The sequence below is a fragment of the Canis lupus genome, chromosome 15 (genome assembly GCF_003254725.2).
Source record: "Canis lupus dingo isolate Sandy chromosome 15, ASM325472v2, whole genome shotgun sequence".
Lineage (NCBI taxonomy): Eukaryota > Metazoa > Chordata > Mammalia > Carnivora > Canidae > Canis > Canis lupus.
In genome coordinates, this window is record NC_064257.1 from 64188349 (window position 1) to 64215222 (window position 26874).

Consider the following 26874-nt stretch of genomic DNA (forward strand, 5'->3'; position numbering starts at 1 on the left):
GATGACAGCCATATAGGTATCTTTGTTATGTTAATGAGGTGATTTGGGGGAATGGCTTGGGGATGGGGGATGGTTGCTAGGAGAACCAAAACAGAGATTACAAATTTGGAACTTTCAGCACCCCCTCCCCCACCTCCAGGGAGGGAAGAGGAGCGACAGGTTGAAACAATCACCAGTGGGCAGTGAGTTATATCTATTATACCTATGTAATGAAGCTTCCACAAACCCCAAAAGAACAGAGTTCAGATAGCTTTCGGGTTTGGTGAACACAAAGAGATTTGAGGCGTGTCTCACTTGAAAAGGGCATGGAAGCCCTGAACTCCCTTCCCTACACTTTGCCTGGCGCATCTTTTCCATCTGACTGTTCCTGAATTATAATCTTTTATAATAAGCTGGGAACCTAGTAAAAATAAAATGTTTTCTGGGTTCTGTGAGCCAATCTAACAAATTAATCCAATGCTAGGAGGGGGACACTGGAACCTATAGGGGTGCATCAGAAGCACAAGTAAACAGCCCAGGTCTGTGATTGGTACCTGAGGTGAAGGGGAGTCTTATGGGACCCAATCCTTCAACTGTAGAATCTGATGCTATATGTGGGTAGATAGTATCAGAATGGAATTGAATTGATGGACCTGCAGCTGGCATTGGAGAATTGCCTGGTGGTAGGGGGAAAAAATATTGGAACTGAGTGTCAGACTCTTGGATACAAAAGAGAGACCTAGATCACACTGGCTTGCCGAAATATAGAATTTATCGACTCAAAGGATGGGATAATCCACAAGGAGGAGTAGCAGGATCTGAGTACTGAAATGAAGAAGTAGACAGGACTTGTTCTCTATTTCTTTCTTTCTTTTTTTTTTTTTAATTTGATCTCTTGGGTTGAAGTATAATTTTTTTTAAATACTCTTTAAAAATGACTCTTGGGTGAGTATAAAATAAACCATGAGTTAAAAATTTTATTTAAATTGCTAATGAGAGAAACATAAAGATATTAAAACTGGCCCAAACATCATTTGAGAAGCTAGACATTTAAAGGCAATTCAATAGAGGCGTACTAAAATAAGATTGCTGGAGGGACACATAAGCTGGTTAATAGCCAACAAGGCAATGAACTGAAATGTTTAGGATGATCTGTTCCGCTGGACAGACATCATTTGCATCTCTACCAGACAAATATCTACAGGTTAGCACAGGACTCACTACTTCTGGATCTTTAATCAATTAAAAAGAGTGAGTCAGACTAAATTCATTTCCCTAGATAGGCTTTGGGAGGCCTTGACCCCTGAAAGGACGTGTTCCCTAACCTTTGGCCTTACCTCCACGTTTTCAGAATTCTTCACAACACTGAGCTCTCCTTCCTCTGTGTTTCTTTCTTTCTCAGGCAGGCTTTTTGCCATGTATCACTCTCTGGCAGTTCCTGGCTTCCATTTTCCTCATCATTTGCAATCTCAGAATGTCTCTTTTCCAAAAATTCCATAAAAGTCCTGTACTTTCATTTCATGGCCTGGCCTTGGTTATGCGCCAGTCCATAACATAATCACCACAGCCAAAAGGATGGAATATATCAATTAGCCTTTTCTGGGACTCATGCCCACCCCCTGGAGCTGGGAAGGGGATCAATTGTATTCAAACTACTAAGACTGAGAGTGAGGTATGGGTGGTTTCCGGAAGAAAAATTAGATTCTCTTACTGGAAGAAGGGCATGTGCACGTTGTGCAGTCGAAAGCAGCATTTGTGCTCTAGGTTTATGCTCAATCAGGCCCTCTAGCCTCCGCAAAGTCCTTCAGAGGCCAGTGGGCACCCTCGGAGCTGTCTCATGACGGTTTCAGAACTACTGTGCTCATGCCAGGACCCACCGAGTGCTGGGGCCATTTGCTGGGCAGTGCCAGGATGGTCTACGTGGTACACCGATTGCTCCGTGTCTGTGGGCATCCCACCCTCTCCGTGCTGCTGTGCTTCCTCCAGCCGCCAATGCAACAACAATCAAGAGGCCGAGATTCTGCTTCGGGTATGGATGTTGAAAATGCCCACATTCCCTTGGTGACACAGTTTGTTGGAAGGTCACGAAACACTGTATTTTGACTCCATATTTTTTAGAGTTTTTTTTTTTTAGTGAAACCAGTCTTTCGCGTTTTAGTAATTTATTATTGCTTAATTAGTTAGTCCTCATTGAACTTAGACATACACTTAGAAGACAGATAAGAATGATGAACACTGTCACACTTTCAAAATAACCACTTTTCTGCCAACTGAGGCTCTGCTGCCAATCAGGCTTCTGGAGTCTAGCTTCGCCTTCCTTCGGAATGAGTTCTTCCAAGAAGCACCTGGGTCTTCCTGCACCAGCCAGCAGCCTGGCTGCCACGATAGTGTGCTGAGCATGCCCAGACGTGTCCCTGTATTCTTGGCTTCAAGCTGAGAGCCCAGCTTCCAGTAACAGAGTCATCAAATATCACAACAAAAAGAAGCTTACGTATTCAGATCGCTTATCATTTGCCAGATGTAGTAACCAAGGTTGGGAGAGGTACAGTAATTCGCCCAAGATCATCCAGCTTGTTAGTGACAGAACCAAGACAGGTCCCAGAACCCCCGACTTCTTGACAAGTGCTCCTTCTGCTCAGGTTTCTGCCTCTTCTTACAGACAGTGATATACCGAAATTAGAATATTGGGTGGAGAAGATTACTTCCTGGTTTATAATCAAGGAACACTATACTCCATACATTAAAAAAAATGTCAGCAGAATTTAATTCACAACTATCCTTTACACGTAGGATGTCTGTTAATCCTAGAGGATGATTTGCTGATTAAAAAACATTCCATAAAAGAAGAAAATATTTGCTCTCATTCCCCCCCCTTTTTTTTCATCTCTCAATTCCAATTACATTATGGGTTTTTCTAGTACTTGTCTTCAAATCTGAGATAAAGTTGGGCGGATCTGGAACAATCGCTTCCTTCATTATTAGTCCACACTAGTGGAAACCCTTGGTGAATTATGGGAGGGTTTGAATGGCTTTCCAAAAAGTAGCCAAAGAGAATGGGAGTCGTGAAGAGAGGCCCCCAAGCTTCCCCAGGTTAGAGTAACAAGAGCTAGTAGGAGATGTCTAAGTGGGTGACACGGAAGGCATCCCCGGGGGTCTGGGCACCCCAATATCATGCAGATTAGTTTCTGAGTCCCCGGGAACAGCAGAAAGATGTCAGCAGCGGGCTTAGAAAGCTTGAGTGAACGAGGAGTGGAGGGTGCCGTGGGCTGAGGGCCTCAGCTGTAGATGCTAGAAGGGCCGTGATGGAGACTCGAGACCAGCAGGATGGGCTGCGCCTCAGTGGAGGCTGCAGAGCGCCCGTGAAGGCTCTTCCTGACCCAACCTGGCCAGGCTCCTCTGGGCCCTTTCCAACTTCGCCTCAGCTGTGGTCCTGCCCAGCTCCTGTTCACAAAGACCGTGATGAGTCACCACCACCGCGACCCAGGGCATCTGATCAAGCTCCTTATTCCTTATTTTGATGTGTGCATCCTTGGCCTCCTTTTAGCAAGAATCCTGTTGGGTCTGTGTGGTAAGAATCCCTCCATCCTTGGTGTGTCCTCTTAGTGATTTTCCCCCTCACCCTGTTCCTTGCCTAAAAATCCCCACTTGTCCTTAACTGCATTAGAACTTGAGCCCCATCTCCCTTCCCTATTGCAAGCCCCTATTTTAATAGTTGAATAAAATCTCCCTTAACATTTTAGCAAGTGTCAGAGTAAGTTTTTCTGTAATGGGTTAGACGAGAGCACACAGACTCAAAGCTCGGCTCCTGCCCCCCCACTGGTTCTGGGACGCTGCATAAGCTTCCCCCAGGCCCGGATGCCACCTGGGAGTAAGGGAGGGAGTAAGAATCCCTGAGCTCAAGAGAGACAACCAAAAAAACCTGAATAATAAACCACAAGAACCAGGTTTTCTTGAAATGACACCATTAGGTATTTCCGTATGCAGTGGAAATTAGGGTTGGTAAGCCGCACTCAGGTATAGAAGAGTAAAGAAAACTGTGAGTTTTGGATATTGCAGCTGCTTTACTTCATCCGAGGACCATGTATTTCTGACAAATATCACTTCTGGGTTAATTGTTTTGATCCTGGAAAAATAAAATGTATCTTTTGCAGAGACTGAGTACTAGGTATTAGCAGAACTATTTTTTTTTTTTCAGAGCTATTTGTTTTATCACATTAACCCCTGATGCTGCAAAAAGAGTCCAGGGCATGGCTCAAACTTAGTTATTCCTGGAAGTCCTACATGGTGTGCACTCCTTGCTCAATGAAAAGTGAGGCATTTATAGCCTCGGGTGTGCTGCTTCACCACATAATTTTTTTTAATAAATTGATTTTTTATTGGTGTTCAATTTGCCAACATATAGCATAACACCCAGTGCTCATCCCATCAAGTGCCCCCCTCAGTGCCTGTCACCCAGTCACCGCCACCCCCCGCCCTCCTCCCCTTCCCCCACCCCTAGTTCGTTTCCCAGAGTTAGGAGTCTCTCATGGTCTGTCTCCCTCTCTGATATTTCCCACACATTTCTTCTCCCTTCCCTTATATTCCCTTTCACTATTATTTATATTCCCCAAATTAATGAGAACATACAATGTTTGTCCTTCTCCGATTTTCATTACATAATTTGCATGCACTTAATCAGTACCTTATTTTTCATTCTTCAAAATCTCCAATCCGAATGAATACCCGTGCTTAGGAGCTCTCCAGCTAATACTTAGGAGGTCTCTCGCTCTTAGCCTAGCTCTGCAACATCTAGCAAGCCAGTGCTCAGCAGGCAGTACATGGCAGGGTGACAAGTTGCCAAATCCAGAGAGACTTCTCCTCCCAGCACTGAGCACTTTACAGATCATTTCGCTTTTATGGGTTTTTTTTTTCCCTAAAGATTTTATTTATTTATTTATTTATTTATTTATTTATTTATTTATTTATTTGAAAGATAGAGAGAGAGGGAGCATGTGAGAGCAAGCAGAGGGAGGAGAAGAGAGGGGAGGAAGGGGGACTAGCAGACTCTGGGCTGAGGGGCTGAGCCGGAGCTGGAAGGAGGGCTCGATCTCACGACCCTGAGATCGTGACCTGAGCCAAAACCAAGAGTCAGATGCTTAACTGATTGAGCCACCCAGGCGCCGCTGCTGTTTTTTCTTGTTTCTAATAGAAGAGAGGGAAGGGGAAAATAGTAATGTACTTTGTTCCATCAGGTTTAGTTTAGACTACGGTAGCACCTCAAAAAATTAAGGCGTGAAATGATGTATAATAAACATATATTTATTACCATCCTTTGCAAATTGTGGGATGCTAGCTCTCTGCTAACCTACCCTAATTCTGGGACATTCTGTATGCAGTTTGTCAGTGTATATTTATAGTCAGAAGAGCTTTTTCTTTGGAAACAGGCCCCTTTGTGCTGGAATCTGAAAGAAAAAAATGAGAGTTTAATTTGGGTGTATTTAAAAATAATCTGCTGAATCAACACATTCAGAACAATGTGTTACCAACCATTCTTTTCTTTGCTTTATTCTCTACACGCAGTCACGTAACCCAGGGAAAATCTAAGGCCGGGGTTTTGCCCTCCACTTGAGATGAAAACTCAAAAACAATCCCCTTACTCTGGTGTGAGATTGAACTAAATACCCATAAAATCCCTTCCAAATCTGAGACTCACTCAAATAATTTAGGCTTCTGCATTCCATTGGGCATCAATTGTTTGAATGATTCATTTGATAATGTTTTAAGGTGTATACATCATCCATCACCCAAGGTCAAAGTCACCATCTCACTTGTAGTTTCCTTGAGCTGAATGAACTAGATTTCCCGTAATTCATCTACCATGAGGCTTGGAGATGGTGTTGGAATTCTATCAATCATCAGACTATCATTATCCTTCTAGACCATTCTCTTTCATCCTTCAAACAAAACCCTTCCCTCTCTTGAATCTCCTCCACTCAGACTTTATCACCTTTTTTGGTGTCATTCAAATCTGCTCACTCCTGGTTTTTCTTGGCGGTCGCAGTCTTTCCATGTTGTCCCCCCAAATCCTCATCATGGGTGACTTCAGGGCTGATTTAATTTCACACCAGAAATATCTAAGAGGAGAGAAGCAGCTGTAAAACAAAACAAAACAAAACAAAAACCCCACAAAAATCCCAACTATCCAGATGGGCACAAAGCAGCACCCACGCTTCCAGACCTGGATTTGGCCCAAAGACAGGCCGGATGGCTCTCTCTGCTGCGAGCGAAGACGAAGTTCTACGAGTCCCTGCGGCGAGAGTGTATGAAGCAGCAGCTCTTCATACAACGTTTGATGGAAAGCCGGTTGGAAAATCTCGAGTTCCGCTCTCCTGTGACACCTTGCATGCCACCAAGCTCTGACGCCGTACAGGAGGCCGCTCAGAGGAAGCTTGGAGAAAAACCTTGGGGGTACACCTCACAAACTTTTCGCTCTTAATGAGGTGGGATATATTTTGGGGTCTGTGTACCTGCACCGATGGCTCCAATAAGTCGCAACTACTATGAAGATCGGAAACCTCCGGTCGATGAGCTCAAGGCTGGCAGATCTGAAAACCTGGGCCCAGGCGTGGAGGCTTCTCTCTGGGCAGGCTGGGGGTCTTGCCGACCAACCACCCAAAGGACCCGGCTTTGGGGTGCAAGCAGGTCTCTAATGTCCGTTCCGCTGCAAATATGTCACTGGACAAATAAAATATGAGTCTCCTAGTGAAGAAAGGAAGATTCTGGCCTCTGACATCATGACCGGCGGCCTCATCCCGGTCATCAGCTCCTCCCCCCACCGCCCCCATAATGACTTCATTTTCTTCCCTTTCCCGATCTTAGTGACGATTGCATCCACTGCAGGGAATAGAAAATCCAGCCAGCGGTTTAGTTAAATAAACAGGTGCTTATTGTTCTCAGGAGGTACAGGGCGGCCACGACCCAGTCTCACAGACCCCGTGTCCTGTAGGGAACTTACTGTCTGGCGGTCCTGGGGGCGAGGGGCCCACGGTCGGTGTCCGCGGGGCTGGTTGCCTCGGAGGGGAGCGAGGAAGACTCTGCTCCACGCCCGGGCCCTGGCTTTCGGGAGCTGCGACTGGGTCTCCGGGTCTGTCCCCTCGTGACCTCCACGCCGATGCTGGCCTGCGCACAGGAGCCATGGGCAGGTGGCAAGGCTTTGCTTAGAAGACAACCCTTGGGTACTTGTTACCTACGTCTTCCCTTCAGGGAAGCTTTAATTTTTTTTTTTTTTTAAGATGTTGTGTATTTATTCCTGAGAGACACAGAGAGAGGCAGAGATTAGATTAGACAATCTAATTAGTCGATTATAGATTCAGGACCTTCCTTTATCCCTGTTTTTATTTTTATTTATTTTTTATTTTATTTATTTATTTATTTTATGATAGTAACACACACACACAGAGAGAGAGAGAGAGGCAGAGACACAGGCAGAGGGAGAAGCAGGCTCCATGCACCGGGAGCCTGATGTGGGATTCGATCCCGGGTCTCCAGGATCGCGCCCTGGGCCAAAGGCAGGTGCTAAACCGCTGTGCCACCCAGGGATCCCCCTGTTTTTATTTTTAACCCTCCTTTTTGCTGGTATGGAGGGCTTATTACTCAACAGAGGTCACTACCCTTATCCTCACATTTTCAATGTTTTGTGATGAAAGCACCGGTATCAATCGAAAGTCCCTTTAATTTCCTGAGCATATTTTAGATTAAAGCCTCATTTAATGTTTCATGATGCGGGACGACGTGAAGCACCCCCGTGTCTCTTTCCCTTCCAGGGACCTTTTGCTCCGGTGGCCGCAGCACATCAAGGGCACCTCGGGCTGCACGTGCAAGGCTTCCGCAAGCACCAAGCACCCCCAAAACAGCTCCATCACATCTTTGCACGTTCCACGCACAATAGGGTGTGAGGTGGCCTCTCCTCGGAAACAGGAGAAGGGGGGGCCCGGGGGCTCAGCGGTGGAGCGTCTGCCCTTGGTCCAGGCTGTGACCCCGGGTCCTGGGATCGAGTCCTGCATTGGGCTCCCCGCATGGGGCCTGCCTCTCCCCCTGCCCGGGCCTCTGCCTCTCTCTGTGTCTCTCGTGAAGTAAAAAAATAAAAAGAAAATAAAATAACAGGAAAAGAAAAGCAAGGAAGCCTTCGCCGAGGTCAGCAGACCCGAGTGCCCCCCGTCCGCTTGGAGAGGCCCTCCTGGCAGCGTCCCCACCTCGCGGTTGACCCACCTTGCTCAGCTCCCGGGGGACACCCACTTGTCTCCGGGGGACTCTGTGTCGCTGTGGCTGCCGAACGAGCACATGCGAGGGCTTTGTCGCCGGCCAGATCCTCCCCAGACCAGGTTCGCCCCGCAGAGGCCGTGGAACAGTTTGGGGGGCCCTAAAGCAGAGCCGACGGTCAGCCCTGGACCCGAGGTCACTGCAGGCGCCCAGGGGGACGTGGCCGAGGGGACCGGGGTGGCCTGGCCAGGCCTGGCCCGGTCGCCCTGCCTTGCGCTGACACCTGGTGGCCAGGAGCGTGGCCGGCGCCCTGCAGGCCGGGTTGCATCGAGGCTGCTCCTGCCCAGGACAGGCCACAGATGACCCGTTCTCCTCTGTCGCACAGTCGGTGCCGGCCTGCACCTGACGGCGCTTAGCAGAGTCTTTAAAAATACTCGAAGAGCTTTGACCTGTCATTACTTTTAAAAATGTATCTCCAAGAAACCCGCGGAGAGATTTAATGCATGAGCTTGTTCCTCAAAGTGTGATTTATAATAGTGAGTTTGGAATTAACCCAAAAGTTCAAGAATGAGCATTGCTAAACTTAGAATATTCCATTACTCACAGTCAGGGGAAGATTGAATGACCTGGGAAAGTGACTCTGATACGCCACGAAGAGCACAAAGCCAATTAAAAAACAAGTAAAACTTGCTAACCCTGGTTTTAGTTTTCTGTGTATTTCTTCCTTGCAAAAGCATGAACATATGGTATTTTGGGAGGCAGAAAGAAGACAACATCCTGGATATTTCCTCCACGGCGACCTACGAGGCAGAGTATCGGTACCAACTTTTTTCAAAGTAACAGCCCGTGAAGCTCTCTCTCCTGCAAACGTGCCCAGCAGACACGCTCCTGTAGGAGGCTGGTGCAAACGCTCCCCACAGTCCCTTCGCTGTGCTGGCGTCAGGAATAATCCAGGGAGCTGCAGCACGCAGCTGCCACTACGTTTGCTAATAGGTCCTGTGGCTGAGACAAAAAACGCGTTACTTCTTGCATGACCCCAACGACTCATTTGTTCTAAGGCTTATACTCTGCTTCCAAGACCTGTTGGTGGGGGTGTGGAGAAGGTGCAACGGAAATTATCGCGCAGTGTGTGCAGTAACCAGACACAGCCCATTTCTTAAAGTGTTTTTAAGGCAGAGATTTGAGATTTTCCTTTGTACCCTGAACGGGCCTAAATAGATTGATCTGCTCGCTTAGCCCATAAAGAGATGGCTAAAGGGGTCTCATGGTTTTCCTTAAATGGGGCTCAGGGCAGCCGCCCTGGGTCCGGGGAGCGGCTGCGGAGCTACGGGAACCTGCCCAGTCTTCCTCTGGTGGGACTGCACACCTCACACTTGTTTGCAGAACACACTTGGACGCGATTTCCGCATACAATGGTTAGCTTGTCACTTTTGTCTACCCTGAGGGTACCAGGTGGCAACTCCAGGAGGAGGAAACTCCTTTTCAGAGCTCCCTGCTGGCTCAATCAACACTTCGCAGTTCGTCCACCGAGATGGTTAACCTCTTTTTCCATTCAGCCATTTGGTCAACAAAACTTTGATGACTACTACGGGACTAGCTGACGATTTTCACACTTGGAGGTATTAACACCATTGCCGTAGATTGACAAACAGGAACGCAGTTAATCCTCCAGCTGTAGCTGGAAATGTACCTCCTTATGGGTCTTTTATGGCAGAAATTCTGCTGAATTCCGGGTTGGGGCAGAGCCATCGATGCTGCTTAGTCATTTTCAAAGACATAGAAGTGCAATCTACGGGAATGCATTAATGTGCACAAATTGACTGATTCATCTCACTATTAGCTTTTACCAGACTTTCAAGATGAGTGTGCACAGCAGACTATGGTCAAAGGTATAGTAAAAAATTTTGGAGTCAGGGAATGCGGTGGTGAAGGACAAGCAAAAATTTTTACTTTTTGTTCATGTGGACACCTGAGGGATGGCTACAGAGAGAAGTCTGGTCTGGCCTGGGTCCTAATCCCCTTGTGGACTAGCACGGAGCACATCCAGGCCTGGGGTCATGCAGTCCTACAGTGCAATATACTGAACAAGGTCCTTAGGGGTGTCTTTATAGCTGGGGTCTGGCCATCAGTCAAAATGTTTAGAGTGTCTGATGGGTGAAGTAAGAAAAAACAAATTCAAGAAGTTTAAAGGTTGGGACACCTGGGGGTTCAGTTGGTTAAACGTCTAACTCTCGGTTTCAGCTTAGGTCATGATCTCAGGATCCTGAGATCGAGCCCCATGTCAGGCTCCACACTCAGGGGGGTATGGGTTTGAGATTCTCTCCCTCTCCCTCCCCCTCTCCACCCTGTTCCTACCCCTAGAGCTCTTTTTCTCTCTCAAATAAATAAATAAAAATATTTTTAAAAGGTCAAAGGTAAAACCCCCAAATTAGAGAGAACCAAAAGTGTGAGGCAATTCAATGTAATGAGAAGCAAGGTTAGAAATAAAGTAGCTTGAAGCCAGTTGGATAAGTGCATGGGCTTGGGGGGTATTATTTAAGTTGAAATAAAGATGTGGAAGATGAACCAACCCCAGGATTCAAATTCTTTCTCCTCTTCTCACTGTAGGGCACAAATTCTTTCTCTTTTTCCCACTAAAGGAACCTCACTGAGGCTTACTTTCCTTTTGTATATCATGCTGATGATAGTTATCTCTATCTTGTGGGACAACGGTGAGGATTAAATGATCATAAAGTCATAAATCATTTACACTCGCATCTTTACGGACGGTTCTCCATAATCCGGGCTGTTATTACTGAAATGAGGAAAGTCCTGGGTTGTGACCACGAAGAGAGCTTGCAGAAGGGGGGATACTACAGCAGCACACGTGCGTTTTGGAACCAGACAGGTTTCGGACAAGTCACTCAACCCTTCTCCTCCTTAGTGAAACAGAGGCAATGCTGACCTCTTTGGCTTGCTGTGCAAGGGAAGTTCAGCCAAGCCTGTAAACTTAGGTGCTGCTGCCTGTTGCAAGGTGACTCCTTGCTAACTCAGGGCCTGTGGCCCGATTTCATTGGCCATTAGCTGTAGTGTGGATGGGCGTAAGCACCAAGGGTTACGTCAGCATCAGCACTTCACACCTGTGGCACAGACCAACACTTGTGCTCATCTATGGCTTGGAAAACTTGATTTTCAGAGTGCCGCGTGACAATAAGCCAGAGCCACACAGATGGATCAGACACTGAAGACGGCCGAGGGTAAGATAGCCTCTCACTACTGGGCCCCATACCTACTGCTCCACCTCGATGCGGTCTTCACATTCCCATGGGCTGCATAAGGATAACGGCAACGCCATACTCTCAGGGTCACACTTAGCGAGGCCTTTCAGAAGTGCTAGTAGTTTATTTCAAATTCCAGAAAAAGGGTGATTCTTATTTAAAAAAAAATGACTGGTGGAGACGTACGACGTCTTCTTTTTGATGAGTGCTATTTTTCATTTCTATTTATGTTTGGAAGTTCATGGCTTCAAAGGACTGGATTCACTGGAAAGAAATCATATGCAAATATGATGAACAGTTTGCTGGAGACATAAGTCTTTGTGGTGAATTAAGGGAAAGATGTTATGTCAGACATTAAATTCTAGAACTCTTGCCTCTGTGGAAGATGCACAGAACTCCACTTTCATGTTTCGAAGAAAATAGAAAATTATAAAGGGTGTGCCATTATTATACCAACCCTGGTTGAGGAAATTCCCTTCATCCTTTGGACATTTTCAAATATCCAGCTTGCATACCTTTTGTGGTCTTTGATGGTTTACCTAAGCCATTGGCTTGGATATCGTCAGTGTCATGACAACCTTAAAAATAAATCATTGATCTCCAGTCCACGTGTCATAGTTTAATGGTTTAGAATTGTTTTCTGTAAAGACGTCAAAAAAATACTTTTAAAGAAAATATCTTGTTCCACTAAAACCTCTTAAACAATGTAAATTAAAGTCCTCATGGGGGCTTTGTAATGTGTCAACCTGATTAAGTGGAACTCCATTTCCCAGAATTTGCTTTTCTTCACGTCTCTGTTTAGGGGGCACGGAGGCCCCAGCGACTGTCTTGTAGCTCACGGTGTTGATGCTGACCCAAGGACTCATCCTGAGTGGGGGCCCTGGGGCCTGGACTGTCCCACGGCCCCTCCCTCCTCAGATGACTTCCTAGACTCTGGGCTGGGAGATGTGTGTGGACTTGTGACCAAGGGCTCTGGTTTCCGTAGGACATCTTTGCACAAAGGTTGGACGTAGAAGGGTCTCAGTCAGAACAGGCTGTGCTGTGGACTCCAGCCCGTTCTTGCTCTTCCCCTCCTTACATCCACCCTCCGTTCCGACCGCCCGGTTCAAGTCTCATAACAAATCCATGTTGTATGTGTGGGGCATTTGCATATATATCAGGAGAATATGCATTTTTATATAATTATATATGGAGAATATATCTATTTTTTCCTAGTAATCTGTTACTCTGATTGAACCCTGAGTCAGTCCTCCCTGAGCCTCTAACGTGCCATGACCTAGATTGTTTTCTGTGCACATAACTAACGTCACAGGCCCCGCATAGCATGTATCTCACTATGGCACTAAGCATGTGCCACGTGCTTCCATATAAATTAGGAAAAAAATGGACGCTCAGCCGTCCCTCTTCAAGCGTCCTCTCATTGACATCAAGCTATGATGTCACATTACAGAAAAAAATCACATTACCAAAAATCTAAATTATGTAAGGCATGGTAGTATTGTGGGGAAACAAGGAATTATAAGAAATATTCTCTCCTTTCTAGTTTATGATGTAGTTAGGAGGATAGGCATGTATGTGTAAAGACCTAACTCATAATAAAGGACTTAAATTGCAGCTCAAAAAATTGATGGGATATCGCAAGATAGTATATAAGAAATTGCCATGAGGGCAGAAGATTTGGAGAAGTTGTCTTTAACTGGTGTTGAGTGGGGGCTGGCCAAGAGGGTGAGACACAGTAGGGTGAGGAGCTTCTCTTACTTCATCTTCATCTGCCACTCCTCTCCCCCGACCTAACCAAGAGGCACTGGTTGAAAGAGAAATGTGTTCAGGCACCCGGCTGGGGGGGGGGGGGGGGGGCTCAGTGGCTGAGCATCTGCCTTTGGGTCAGGTCATGACCCCAGGATCCCGAGATCAAGTCCCACATCGGGCTCCCGGCATGGAGCCTGCTTCTCCCTCTGCCTGTGTCTCTGCCTCTCTCATGAATAAATAAATAGAATCTTTTTTAAAAAAAGAAAGAGAAGTACATCAACTATTTCCCCCTTTTCTATTATTATGTTTTTAACAAACCAAGTTTCTCCTTTTAGATCATGTCTCACCACTGCTCCGTATCCCTCCATAGCCTCCTCTCACGTCCTGGGTCTTTTCTCAACTGTTGAAACCCCAAAGAGCACAAGTGTTGAAACCACTTTTACTTACGTTCAGCAAGAGGATATCAATCTGCTTGCTTTCTTCTAATTGTATTTTCTCCTTCACAATTATTTTTAAACCCACTATTTGTGCCAAACATATGTATATGTATAAAGTATGTATTTTTATGCAAAAATATGTGTATGTAAATTTTGATCTAATTATTTCTGGAGGGTATCCGTGACAATATTTTTGTAAGTCCCCGGGTGACTTTTGCACGCAGGCAGGATTGAGAACACTGTCCTCAGGATGCTTCGAGAAAGGTGGCCCGGACTATAGTTGGCTGTCTACGACCTCTTACCTTTTTTCCCCAGTTAGATTATTACCTTGTCAAGGGAGGGATCCAAGTCTTGCACATCTTTGTGATCAATGTCTGTACTTCAGGAAAGGGAGCTTCTTGACTAGCCCAGATCTACAATCTATCACCCATGATTCCAACATCTCAAAGCTCTGAAAATCGAAACATATTTCTTAACTAGTTTGGGAACTAAATCTGGTCTCAACTAAGATATGGACTATTTATCCCACTTTGTTTGGATATCTCTTTATCCAACTGTGGGGTGTTAATGTGTTTGATTATGAGGTGCTGCCCCATACTTTCCTGGGGGTGTTACGTAATCTAATCACACACACACACACACACACACACACACACACACACTGGGTCTCCAAAAAACATTCTGAATTCTGAAATACATCTGATCCCAGGGTTTCAAAGAAGATATTGTGGAGCAGTATTTACTGACGTTCTACCTAGGGATTTAAGAAAGCTGAGATCTTGGGAGATAGGGTAAAATTTAGAACTTAGGCCAGTGGTTCTCAGAATTAACAGACTTACTTGTGCAGCATTTAAAAAAATATTTTATTTATTTATTTGACAGAGAGAGAGAGGGAAAGAGAAAGAGAGAGAGAGACCGCAAGCAGGGGGAGCGGCGCAGGGGGAGGAGAAGCAGATCTCTGCCCAGCGGGGAGCCAGGCTCCATCCCAGGGCCCTGGGATCAGGACCTGAGCCGAGGGCAGCTGCTTAACTGACTGAGCCACCCGGGCGCCCCTTGTCCAGCTTCTAAAACCTGACAGTGCCCTGGACCCACCTCCAGAGATTCTGATTCAATTGCTCTGCCGTTGGGCCTGGGCTTCAGATCTTTTGTAAACTTTCCAGATCGTTCTGTTGTGTAGCCAGAATTGAGATCCAGTGAGAGACGAGGGATTCTCAGCTGGGAGCTTGCACACCCCTTCCCTCAATCGGAGGGACTTCTCAAATGGCATGCAGTTCCCTGCAGATATGCCTCCGCCGCTTCACCCTGCCAACACGGGCCACGGCACCCACAAGCAGGGCGTTGAGGTCCTTAGTTGTATCTGTCAGGGAAAAAACTGAGAACCACTAATTGGAACATCAAGATAGTGGTGGGGAAGCTGCAGACACTGAGGCTGGCTTGGGTGAAGGGACAAAGATCTGAAGGCGGAAAGGACAGAACAGAAGGCAGTTTGGATCGACTGCAGGATACAGCTGGGGGATTATTGAGGTCTTCCAGAGTAGGACCTTGCGTGCTTACCGTAACTGCCATTAGAATATCTAGGTACCTTAAACTGGCCTTTGCGGTCTTCTCTGCTTAAATGTTTTCATTCATCTGCTTTCTGGCAGTAAACAGAGTCCAATTTTCAGAATTCATTTCGTGATGTTTTCTGTTTCCATGGTGGTCTCTCTGCAAGCATCTCCGTTACCAGGTGCAGGATCCTGATGAAATGCTGTGAGAATTCACCGCGGATGAGAATGAATTATGTGCTGGAGGGGGCGGGGGTGCCCGTGCTGTGATACAAGTGTGCCGCACGCCAAGGAACACAAGAAGTTATCGTGCATAAGGTTTTACACGGCATGTCTGGCTGCCTTCCACCTTGGAGAATCTGGGCTTCATGGGTGGAACGTCATTCCTGTGAGCTATACTGGACACCCGCCCTGTTTTAATTCATGATGGCATGTCAGAGCCATAAATCATGAGCTCTAAAAACCGGCCTGAATCACGACAAATGAATTGGGTTATGTAATGTGATTATTCACGCAGTCAAGCTGTGTGCATCTTCTGATGGGCTGCAAGAAAAGAAAAGCTGCAAAGATTTTTACTTCTTTTTTGGGAATCGTAAAACAATGAATGAATGCTTGTAAAAGCTGACAAAAGGGCTTGGCTCAGAGTAAATGCACAAACATGTTAATTGTTGTTGCAGTTCCTGGTGTCGCTGTTGCCATTTACAGAGGAGTCCGGGAGGTTGGCGGCCTGGGCCATAGCCCTTGAGGCCTGGGAGATTTGACAAAGTGCCCTTCTAAAGCGGGACAACTCCCTCCCCGCAGATGTCGCATTTCTTTGCTCCAGTTGGCCGTGGCATCCCCGGCAATTTTCAAACTGGGACCAACCACAGGATCAGGCCTAGCTCAGGCAGGGATGCCGGTGTCTTCAAACTTGAGTAGCCTGGTGTTGGAGATTTGAGAAGAATGAATCTGTAAGAGGCACTTCACTATGGAGGGAAGGGCCCAGGGTCAGGAGATAAAAGAACCAAGTTCTTGTTTGGGTTCCGGTGCAGACGAGAGCTGGAGGCAGGAGCAGGCTGCGTCAGAGCCCGGGGCCATTTCCTTACGGCAAAGGGAAAAATCAACTAGACGACTGCCATCACCCAACCATCTCTAGAGCTCTTCAGGGATGGGCTCAAGGAAAGCCAAGATCAAACTTCAATGGTAGATGTGGAGGGCTTGGGACCCGAAGGCCCGCCCCAGGGCTTGGCCAGCTGAGGCCAGCTGTAGCCGGAAGTACAAGTTGGGACTGTCACCTGTCCTTGTATGAACCAAGAGCTAGGAAAGTCTTATTTTTGTTTTGCTTTGCATTGTTTTATGGCTTTAAATGGTTATATTTTACATTCTTATAGAAGCACCTACATTATATCCTCAATTTGCCTCTTGGTTGCAAGGCCTGAAATATGAGTATCTGGCCCAGTAAATTTTTCTAACTCCTGCATTATTCACACCCTGTGTAAGAAGTTAAAATAGAAATACTTGCAATGACCGTTAGGTCCAAAGAGAGGTTCCACTCCACTCCTCTCTTCAGGATGGACGACTGTCTTATATTCTCCAGTGAGTTAAGTTAATTATTCTCTTTGCTTTTTTAAAGTAGTGCTTTAAAAAGCATTAGATTTTTATTTTATCAGAAAAAAATAGCAATCATTCTTATATGTAGTTATCAACCATTCTGAGTCATATGCTTTCTGTTCGAACCTTTAGATTGGCCATGGTCTCAAACTTTTAATTTCTTGTTTGGTTGTCTAAAGAGATTTTTTTTTCATTATTTATACAGTACCTCTCTCTTTTTTTTTTTTTTTTTTGGAAAAAAGCCAATACAATCCTTTCTGCCGTGTTGCCTTCCGGGCTGGACATGAGCATCACACTTTCTATAATGATGAAGGAGAAGTTGAGAGTGTGGTGCTCTCAGTGGCCCTGTCTCCAGCCTGGGGGTGAGGCCACTCTATAGGTGTGTAGAGGATGACACAGACCCAGAGAAAACCCAGGACGAATGAGCAGCAAAGCAGGAGAGACCAGCTGGCTTACCGGGCCCCGCTGGACACTACCGTCCTCTCCATTTACAGGCTCCCCGATTTCCCTCTTTCATCCAGCTGGGCTCACCATAAGTCTGTCGCTTGTGGCCAGAGTTGTTCTTGCCTGGGAAGACCATTCATTTTTCTCATAATGGGAACCATAGAGCCTCAAAATGTGAGCATATTTGGAAATAGGGTCTTTGCAAATGTGATTACTTAAGGATCTCGAGAAGAAATCATCCTGGATTTAGGGCGGGCTCTAAATGTCCTTCTGAGATGTCCTTTCCTTCGAGGACAGATAGACACGGAAGAGAAGGAGACCTCATGACGATGGAGGAAGAGATTGGACTGATGCTGCCACAAGCCGACGGCCTCCAGAAGCCGCCAGAAGCTGGAAGGAGCAAGGAGGGATCTGCCCTTAGAGCCTCTGGAGGCTCTGCTGACGCTGTGATGTCAGACTTCTGGCCTCCTGAACTGAGAGAATACATTTCTGTTGTTGCAAGCCACCCAGTTTTTGTCATTTTACATTGACCATCCTTAGAAATTAGTGCAGCCTTTTTGTATCTGGTCAGAGAGAATGAAAGCATCTCTTGCTTTCCTCAACCCGCAGTGCAGGCCAGGCCCTGCCTCTGTGTCACGCGGCCGTCACACTGGCCTGCAGCAGCAAGCTCTCATCTCCCTCCTTTCCACCAGGCCGTGTCTTCTCAAGGCTGGGGAGCGTCATCTTTCCTGAGATCCGCGCACCCTGAGAGCCCAGTGCCTGGTCCTCCTCGCCTGGTGTCTGGTAAAGATGTGTTGCAGGAGCGAGCGAGCGAACCAGTGGACACGGCGGTCACTGTGCTGAGCATCAAGGAGAGGCAGACGCATGTGGGACTCTGGCGGCTGAAAAGCCGGGGTAGGGGGTAGGAAGGGCAAACTGGAGGCCGATGTCCTCTAGCAGAGTTCGTGAAAACTGGCCTCAGTGCGACTACAAAAGAGGCCGAGGGCACTCGGTTCCCAAAGCTCTCCGTGCCCGCCCCCCCCCCAGCCTCTACTGCACACCTGCTTTGCAACCAGCCTGGCTCCGCCACTCGGGAAGCCGTAGGACTCCCCCAGTCAGCTTCCTCAATGGGACCTGGTTTTCGGGGCTCTTATGTGGGTCAAGTGAGATCACGAGTGCCAAGCACCAAGCAGGTGCTCAAAACTGTTAGCTGGTGATCGCTAGCGGTATTCCAGGCCTTTCTCTCCGGGCACCAGTGCTCGCTTCCACGCAATAGTCTGCTGTCACCTTGAACATGACACTTGTGGACGCCAACATTACCCCCTCCCCAAACTGGCCTGGCTCGCTCTTTATCTGAGGGGTCATCTTCTCTCAGCCAGCCTTGCTTGACACCTGAAAGCCGTGCTTAACCTCCTGCCATGCGGCTACACCAGCACACGCCGTGGCAAGTCGTTGCTTCTGTCCTTTCCTTCTAGTTCCTGACATCCTGATTCAAAGCACAGGGTCACCAGCAACTCACGCAGGACTCAGTGTCTGCACTGCTTAAGGTGGCTTTAAATCATGGTTAAAAGTGTGTGTGTGTGTGTGTGTGTGGATACAGGTCCAAATCTGTGAACGTACCAGACATGAATAATGCTGCTTCTTGTGTAGCATGTTCCTGGAAATCCTCAATATTTGCCGTAAGATTTCAATTTTCTTTTGTTCTAAAGGCAAAGTCTATTTTAATGTAAAGTTCATGTGTTATTTTACAGGCGTGAATATGTGAGAACCATGTCACATGTGTCTCTTGCCTCCCATAGAGCAAATAGTTGTGCTGGGAGTATTCTAGGAAGTTCTCCGTGATTCTAAGGTGTCACCTCTATGTGTCTTGACCTGCAGTCCCACCTCCAACTCACCAGTAAGTCCTGCCAGTCCAACCTACAGATGCGTCACGTGGAGTCACATCTGTCCTCCCCACCGCTACCTGTGGTGCCATCCCCGTCACACCTGGCCCAGACCATTGGAACCACCTCTCACTGGTACCCTCCCCATCCATGTCTCCTCTAATTCTACTCTTTGCACAGCTTCCAGCAGGACCTTTGAACAGCACAAGCCTCACAATCCTCCCCATCCCACTTAGAGGACATTTCTGACGTGAACTCCCCACAGAGTCTACTGTAATTTCTCTGTGACCGTGGGCTGAAGCATCCTTCCTGCCATGTGTTCTGCTCTAGCTCTTTCAACTTTTCGTATTCCACAAACCTTCAAGCTCGGTTCTGTCGCTGAATCACTCACATCTCGGTTGCAGTAAAGTTGTGCAAATCCCTCCACCTCCCCAAATCCCAGGGGCTTAAAATAAAGATTTTTTTTTCCTTGCTCATGGCCTGGTGGGTTGGGTGGGCAGCCCTGTTGCAGGCTCCAGGTCAGGTTCATGAGTCTCTCGTCCTGAGAGCCGTGGCCACCCAGAGCTGGCCATCCACCCACCGATGACAGATGGCAAGAACACTAGAGACCAAGCCAAACCATACAAGGACATGCACAACCTCTGGACAGAAGTGACTCTATTACAACCACTCCCATGCCATTGGCCCCAAAGCAAAATGCACGCCCAAGCCTACAGTTGGTTGAGGGGAGTAAACCGCCTAGAGTGGAACCACAGCAAGGATGGGGAGGAAGGAAAGTCGTAACAAGTGATACTCTCTGGCTGTTGGCCTCAGGGACCCTGCTGCTGCTAGTACTTCTGCTGGGCTGCTTTTTGAGCAGAGCCATTTCTTCACTTTATCTAGGTCTTTGTTCAAAGAACACTTCCTTGACATCCCCTGAGATAGAGTCCCAGAAACCCAGTCGTTCTCTAATACTGACCCTGGTTCGTTTTTCTTCATCCCTCTCATCTCCCCCTGGAGTGATGCACTACGTCTATGCGTCGATCTTATCTCTGACGTACCTAAACTCTGCAGCCAGGGGCCTGGCCGATCTCTGGATCTGTGCCCCCAGCATGTCCAGTAATGCATAATAAGTATTGATTAGATTACTCGAGTTAAACAATTTTAATGCTTGCTTTTCTTGGAAAGAAGATTAATTCAATGGGTGAAATTACAATCTGAATTTATCATGCCCGGGAAATCACATAATTTTTTTATTTACGTTTAAAGCTTTGTGCGTGTATGTGTGTGCATGCGTAGGTATGTTTTCTGCTTTTATCGAAAGTTTATTTTAATGCATTTAGATTTCCATGCAGACTTAGATATCCTAGTTTTGGATATGCTTAATTAATAGAAAATTTGCAATTCTGTAAGTCCTAAAGATATTTTACAGTGTTTGTCCTCCAAATTAGTCTTTTCTTCTGATTTCCTCATCTTCCTCAGGTGAGACTTACATTCTTTGAGACTCAGGACTCTAGAATTACTTTTGACATTTAATTTTCTCCTCATTTAATGAATACCTGGGCATGTAGACTCGCCATCTCTCACACACCGTTCCTTCCTTTTCTATTTGTATTTCTGTCTCTGGGTTTCAGACTTCTCTCCGACCCTGAACAGCAGGATCTCAACTGATTTTCCTTATCTCTACCTGTTGTATATATTATGTGCTGGAACTCTCATCCTAGGGGAAAGTTCTGATTATATGACTTCTGTATTTAAAAACATTCAGTTCCTTCTAGTTGCAGGCCATATTAAGAAAAAAGAGAGAGAGAACTATGTAGAGAATGTAGGTATGCTGCTACCTCAATATATGTCATTCTTCTTCCCCCCCCCCAAAAAAATTAGAGAATTATTTGCTTTAGATTAAAACCAAAATCAGTGGTCAACTCTTCAAAAAAGTTTTAAAAATTGTTGTTTGTCCGAAATTCAAATTTAACAGTGTATCCTGTATTTTTAGTTGTCGAATCTGGCAACACTACCTTGAAGGAAGAGCAAGACACCTTTTAAGAATTCTTCTAAAACAGAGGCACCTGGGTGACTCAGTGGTTGGGCATCTGCCTTCGGTTCAGGGCATGATCCCGAGTCCTGGAATCGAGTCCCACATCAGGCTCTCCGTAAGGAGCCTACTTCTCCTTCTGCCTGTGTCTCTGGGTCTCTTATGAATAAATAAATAAATAATCTTTTTTTAAAAAAAGAATTATTTTAAAACAAAATAAAAAACAAAGAAATAGACAAACAAAAAGCATACAAACCTATCCTAAAATTCTCACCTCAGGGGACCATGATTATTTGATATCAGAATTATCCATCATGGCCTTAATATTTATCCCACTGCATTAGACACATAACAAATTTTTGTTAATGTACATCCGAGTAACTAACACATTGTGGAAATGCTGGTGGTGGCATTGTCAGCATGACCTTTTCATTGTATGATCAATTCAGGTTTAGTAATGCCCCTTAAGAACTCAAAGTTGCCCTATAATAAGTAAAATAGGTAAAAATGGTCTTATGCCACCATACAGTGTCTTTCTTATCAAATCCTTCTAGGACCATGGAACTGGAACATTCACATCCATTGTTCCCATTGTGCACATGGCAGAGACCCACGGACTCAGAGGGGATCGTAGGTGTCTGGCTTAGCCTGGCCCTCAGAGGCAAGCACATTGCCTCATGGATCATGCAACAGGTACTCGAAGCGTGAAGTGTGTTCTCTGAAAGGACAGCAGAGGCAACAACAACAGAGCCTTACATTTATATGCTGCTGACAAACACGAGCTCATTTGATCCTCATAAAATGTGTGTGAGGTAGGTATTACTTCTTTTTCTGCAGCAGAGGGAATTGAATTCAAATTGGGAGAAACATAGTTAAAAAGTCACTGGACTAAAAGCCTGTATTATTTTGTAAGGCAAAGCAATTAAGTGACGAACACCAATTTCCTTGAAGCTGACGTAACCTGCCCCGTTTATAATAATGCCAGTGATGCAGCTTCACGGCCTAGATGGACGATGTCCAGCTTTTTAATTTGCCAATGAAGAGTAACTGAGAAAATTATGCTGACCTAGTTTTTAGCAGCATGGACATTGAAATACAACTAATGGTTTTGGGGGTGCTTTACTACTTGTCTAATTTTTTGAGCACCCATTTTTTGAGTGCTTCTGTGTATGGACACTGCCAGGTGCTTTATGACAAGTTATCAGAGTAAGTCGGAAAGGTAGGTCTCCTCATCCTACTCCATTAAATGCTCACTACTTTAGCCAGTATGCTCTCTGTTTCATCAGCTTCATGGAAATAATGGGTCAAATCTCTTGTATTTTCCAACGTAATCACTGTAGCACCCAAGTATCGGGAAGGCCCCTTTTGATCCTTTGACCCTGCATCCCCATGGCCCTGCTCTTCTTCCCTGCTATCCTTTATTTGGTTTAAAGGTCTGTCTATTTTTCATAGGCCAGGCGAGAGAGAAAATTGCCAAGCCTTATTGATGCACAAGCACCAGTGTTTCTGTTCCAATCCCATGGTGCCTACATCGTTGAACTCTGGTCCTGGATGATCCCACGTGCAGACACCACTTTGTGGCCAAGCTCTTATTGCCCCAGGTCTATAAAAAGCCTGAGGTCTTGCCTATGCTTGGTTTACAAGCTCTGTTCACACTTACATAGTCGGCCACTGTTGCTCATGTTACAGAACCATGTCAAGGCGGCTAGACAGCTGATTTGTAGACGTCTCCAGACCCAACCACGTATTGTGCTGGAATCCACCTCTCCTGTAAAGCCTATGGCCTTATGCTCATCGTGGAACACCAGCCTGGACTTCCCTCTCCTTCCTGGTGAGTTGTCCTCACCTCTCGTTGGGTCTCCATCTGCCAGTAGACCTTGGTCAGAGATACCCTGTACTACCTGACGGATTTTCCTAACTCAGATCCTTGGGGAGTGGGGTTGTTCATTCATTCACGTATTCATTTATCCACGGAACAAATATTTATCATGTGCTTACTATGTGTCAGGCACTGTTCTTAGCAATAAACAGAATAAAGTCTGTCTTCATTGACATATTTTGAGCACAAGTGGGAAATAAATAAAAATTGAATACAAAGGATCTCAGATTGTCATCGTGCTATGGAGAATAATAAAGCAAGTGTTGGAGGAAGAGATGGGGGCTGGTGGTAGTGCTGTTTTAAACAGAAGGGTCAGTGCTCATTGAGGAGATGTTTTATGAAATGCTTACAGGGATGGAGGGAGTTGGGAATATAGCTATCCCAGGCCGAGGGAGCAGAAAGAGCAGGAGCCCTGTGGTGTGAGTGTGCTCTCTGTGATCTGGGAGGAGCAAGGAGGCCGGTGGTTGGAGCAGAGCTGGTTGAGGAGAAGTAGAGATGAGAATAAAGAGGTGGTGGGAGGGGAGGGGGGCCAGGTAGCAGGGCTGCACAAGAATTTTAAGGATTTTGGATTTGACTCGGTGAATTGGGAAGCAACTGGAGGGATATGAGCATGGAAGGACTATAAGCTGACTTAGTGTCACCAGGGCCACATGGATTCTGGTGGGGAAATGGACGAGAAGAGAAGGTAAACGATTAAAAGAAAGAGTAGCCTTCCTGGTAAACCCCATGGATTGAATACGTGCGGGTATCTTGAATCTCCTGAAATAGCACTAAAATGATGCATCTAAGTAAAGCAATTAGAAACTCAAGAGAGAGAGAGCGAGAGACCATTTCAGCGGCCACGATGCCTGCACCATGTCTCTAGCTGTCGCCCCACTGTCGTCCCGCTGTCATCTCTCCCTAAAGCAGGTGGAGCCCTGCTACCAGCCCTCTCCTTTGCAATGAGCCACACGGTATTTCTGCTTTCGTCAACTTATATTTTGAGAAAGGGTAGGAATACTTTTTTTTTTTTTCAAGCAAATATAGATCCGATCTTGCAACTTAGCGTCTTACCGAGGAGGCTGATGACCAGGAAGCCTGCTCACTGCAGAGAACCCCGGAGGGCTCAGAGCCGGAAGAGCCAGTTACTTCAGAAGGTTATGGAAGGAGAAGGTCGCAGAGGAGGCACCACCTGGGAGACTGTATAGGGGAAGGTGGATCCCCGCGCCCCTTGCTTCACCCTAAAGGAAAGCCTGGCTTTGCTCTCTGGAAGCCCTGAGAGACGGGGGACATGCACGTGAGGAGAGCAGGGTGGGAGCTGGGGGTGAACTAGGCGTCCACACGCTGCGCCCACAGCCCCGTCCCCCCTCCCGACAGCTGCAGCCGGGGCCCCTGGGCCGGAGGTGCACAGGGTCCCTGACTGTGGGAACCTCCCCGAAAGCCCATGGGCCACCCTCGCACCTATGCTGACGTGATTCGGGGTCTGACAGACGCTTCCGGAGCAGCCGGTCTTCCCGTGTGGATGTTGGGGAGGAAAAGTGAGTCCGTGTGGCCCGGGGTTGGGGGGGCCCGAGCCCCTCGCGCACGCGGCAGGCCGCGGTGTCCCACTCACCCTCTGGGCCCTGCCCGCCCGGCCTGCCCTCCTCCTCCAAGTTCCTGCTTTGTTCCAGTTTCCTCAAGACCCCGAACCTCTCGCTTTGAGTCCATGCTCACCGACGTGCTTGCAGAGTCACCTGGGTTTCTAACCAAGCCTTCTTTTCCTTTTTAGGAAAGATCCTTTGTAATTAAATCCTTAGAACTTGGAACAGGTCAGAAGACCTGACCAGGCTGGGGTAGCGTGGGGCGGAAGTGAGGACTCTGAGTGGAGTGGGCAAGAGGAGCAAGAGACGTGGTTTCAGGAACGCCAGCATGAGCTCTGACGGGACATCCGTGCACATGGTGTGTGCTAATGAGTATACATGTGCAAGCTCTTCCAGGTGTGTGCGTGGCCCTCCGTGCCAGCGTGGCTCATGCCTTGCCTGCTGATCCAGAACTCGGCTCATGAGCTGGATCTCTACGTTGGTGCATGTGTACGCTAGCACGTGGATATGATCTGAGTGGTACCTCCTTCGATGTGTCCTACTTGTGCAGTGCACAACTGGAACTATGTACTGGAAGAGGTGGCTGGTTTTTTAACATATCCCAGTAGGAGTGTGAACAAGCGAGCTTTGGGTATACTAAGTTCGGTACTTAGAAGATCATACGTTAGAAAGGAAAACTTGCCTAACATGTCTCTTCAGTGGCAGCAGATCATGGGTGGGTCTGGCGGCTTCTAAAAAGCATGTGGGGCTCTTCTGTCTCTACGTGTATATCTTTGCGGTGTATATTTTCCCAATTGTGTTTACAGGTTTTCAGAACTGGACGATCCCAGACACACTTACCCAGGAACAGCCCATACTTCGTACTTTAAGTCACAGCAATCGGAGAAGGCCCGTCACCTCTAACAAAGAGCATGGCTGATACCCTGGCACCATGGCACCTTGCCCAGCCTCCCCGGCTGAGATAACTCAGTCGAGGGCGTTACTGCTCAGCGCATTTCCCTCGGGGCCACTCACGGGGGCCACACCTCTCAGGTGTAGTCGGTTGCCTTCCAAACTGTCACGCTGGAACCGTAAATAGTTAATGACATACGCCATCCCATATGCTAGTCAAGTCAGTGTGACTTTAATTATTTCTCCTGGGATGAGCTCAAGGGTTCAGAGATTCTCAGAAATTGTGGAATAAGACTGTGACTTAATATGCAGCCAGACAGGGCGTGATGGATCCCCAGTAGGTTTAGCAGCTGTGGCCCGTCCACGGCGGAGCAGGGCTGTACGCAGATGTCTCCATGGTGACCTCCATAACTCAGAGGGTGTGGGGACTTAGGGGTTCCCAGGAGAACCCTGCGGTTTCTCTCCTAAGGCCCCTGTAACCTGGCTCTCACAGGCTTTCAAATATAAGTGGCACCAGTTAAGACTTCTAAAAACCTGGTTCTCTGGTGTGCACACGCCGAGGTTTTGTGAACTTTAGGGAGGAGCTTCGGTACACGAGTGCACGTACGTGCACGTGTTATGAAAATGTGAGGGGAGCTTTGCAATGTTTGCTTTAATGTCTCACAAGGCATAACATGACCCATGTGTTCCATCTTATCTACATTTCCTAGGGTTGTAACTGTTTCTGTGGTATCCAGTTCGTTTCCAAAAGTTCAAATTTTTTTTCTTTTTCTGCTTTATTACTTTCTTGTAATAATAGTCTTGTCTTTAATGTCTCAATTTTATTAATAACTGATTCATTTAATAAGAATTATCCAACACTCCATGTATAGAATCATGCTTTATGGCTAGACCTCATTTATGAAAAAATGATATGGAAGGAGAATTAATTTTGATTGAAGGTATGATATTTAGTCCTTGTGCAGTTTCTCATTTAAAATCTGTACCTTAAAAAATTGAAGGGTCAAAAAAATAAAAAAATAAAAAATTGAACGGTCTGACCTGTAATGCAGATATGCAGAAACAATGTGAGTCAGTTGGTAAAGTTTGCATATGAAAAAAAATTCTTTATCTGGTTGATAAAACATTAGTCCCCAAACCCACATAATCAATTATTCAAAAAACTCATTCATTCATTCAACACATATTTATTGAGTACATAATCTGGGTAAGTTGACTCCTTACAATTGGAGACTCTGTTTTCATGAGCTCATGGTCTAGTGGAGGAGGGACGCAACAAATAGATAAAGTAACATGAATATATAATTGGAACTTGAAAAATACATGCAAGAATTAAATAGGACAACGTGATAAGGAACAGCTGGAAGGTTACAGACACGAAATATTGACTGCGATCGCGTGTATGATTAAGGATACAGCACACGCAGGGAC

The 26874-nt window shown here is 46.5% G+C and overlaps 2 long non-coding RNA genes across 3 annotated transcripts; one reads left to right on the forward strand and one right to left on the reverse strand.

The window, feature by feature from the left end:
* Nucleotides 1–121: 121 nt before the first annotated feature.
* On the forward strand, nucleotides 122–26470 carry LOC112652393 (uncharacterized). Of its 2 annotated transcripts, XR_003131413.3 has the most exons (5): nucleotides 122–182; nucleotides 21669–21926; nucleotides 22567–22715; nucleotides 22804–22945; nucleotides 24011–26470. It is a non-coding gene; the product is annotated as an uncharacterized LOC112652393 (long non-coding RNA). The 2 variants fall into 2 exon arrangements; XR_003131414.3 differs by lacking the exon at nucleotides 22567–22715.
* LOC118350761 (uncharacterized) lies at nucleotides 5289–8472 on the reverse strand. The gene is made up of 5 exons (XR_004805175.2): nucleotides 8227–8472; nucleotides 6974–7137; nucleotides 6197–6693; nucleotides 5966–6092; nucleotides 5289–5420 (listed from the first exon to the last, which is right to left on the reverse strand). It is a non-coding gene; the product is annotated as an uncharacterized LOC118350761 (long non-coding RNA).
* Nucleotides 26471–26874: the final 404 nt, after the last annotated feature.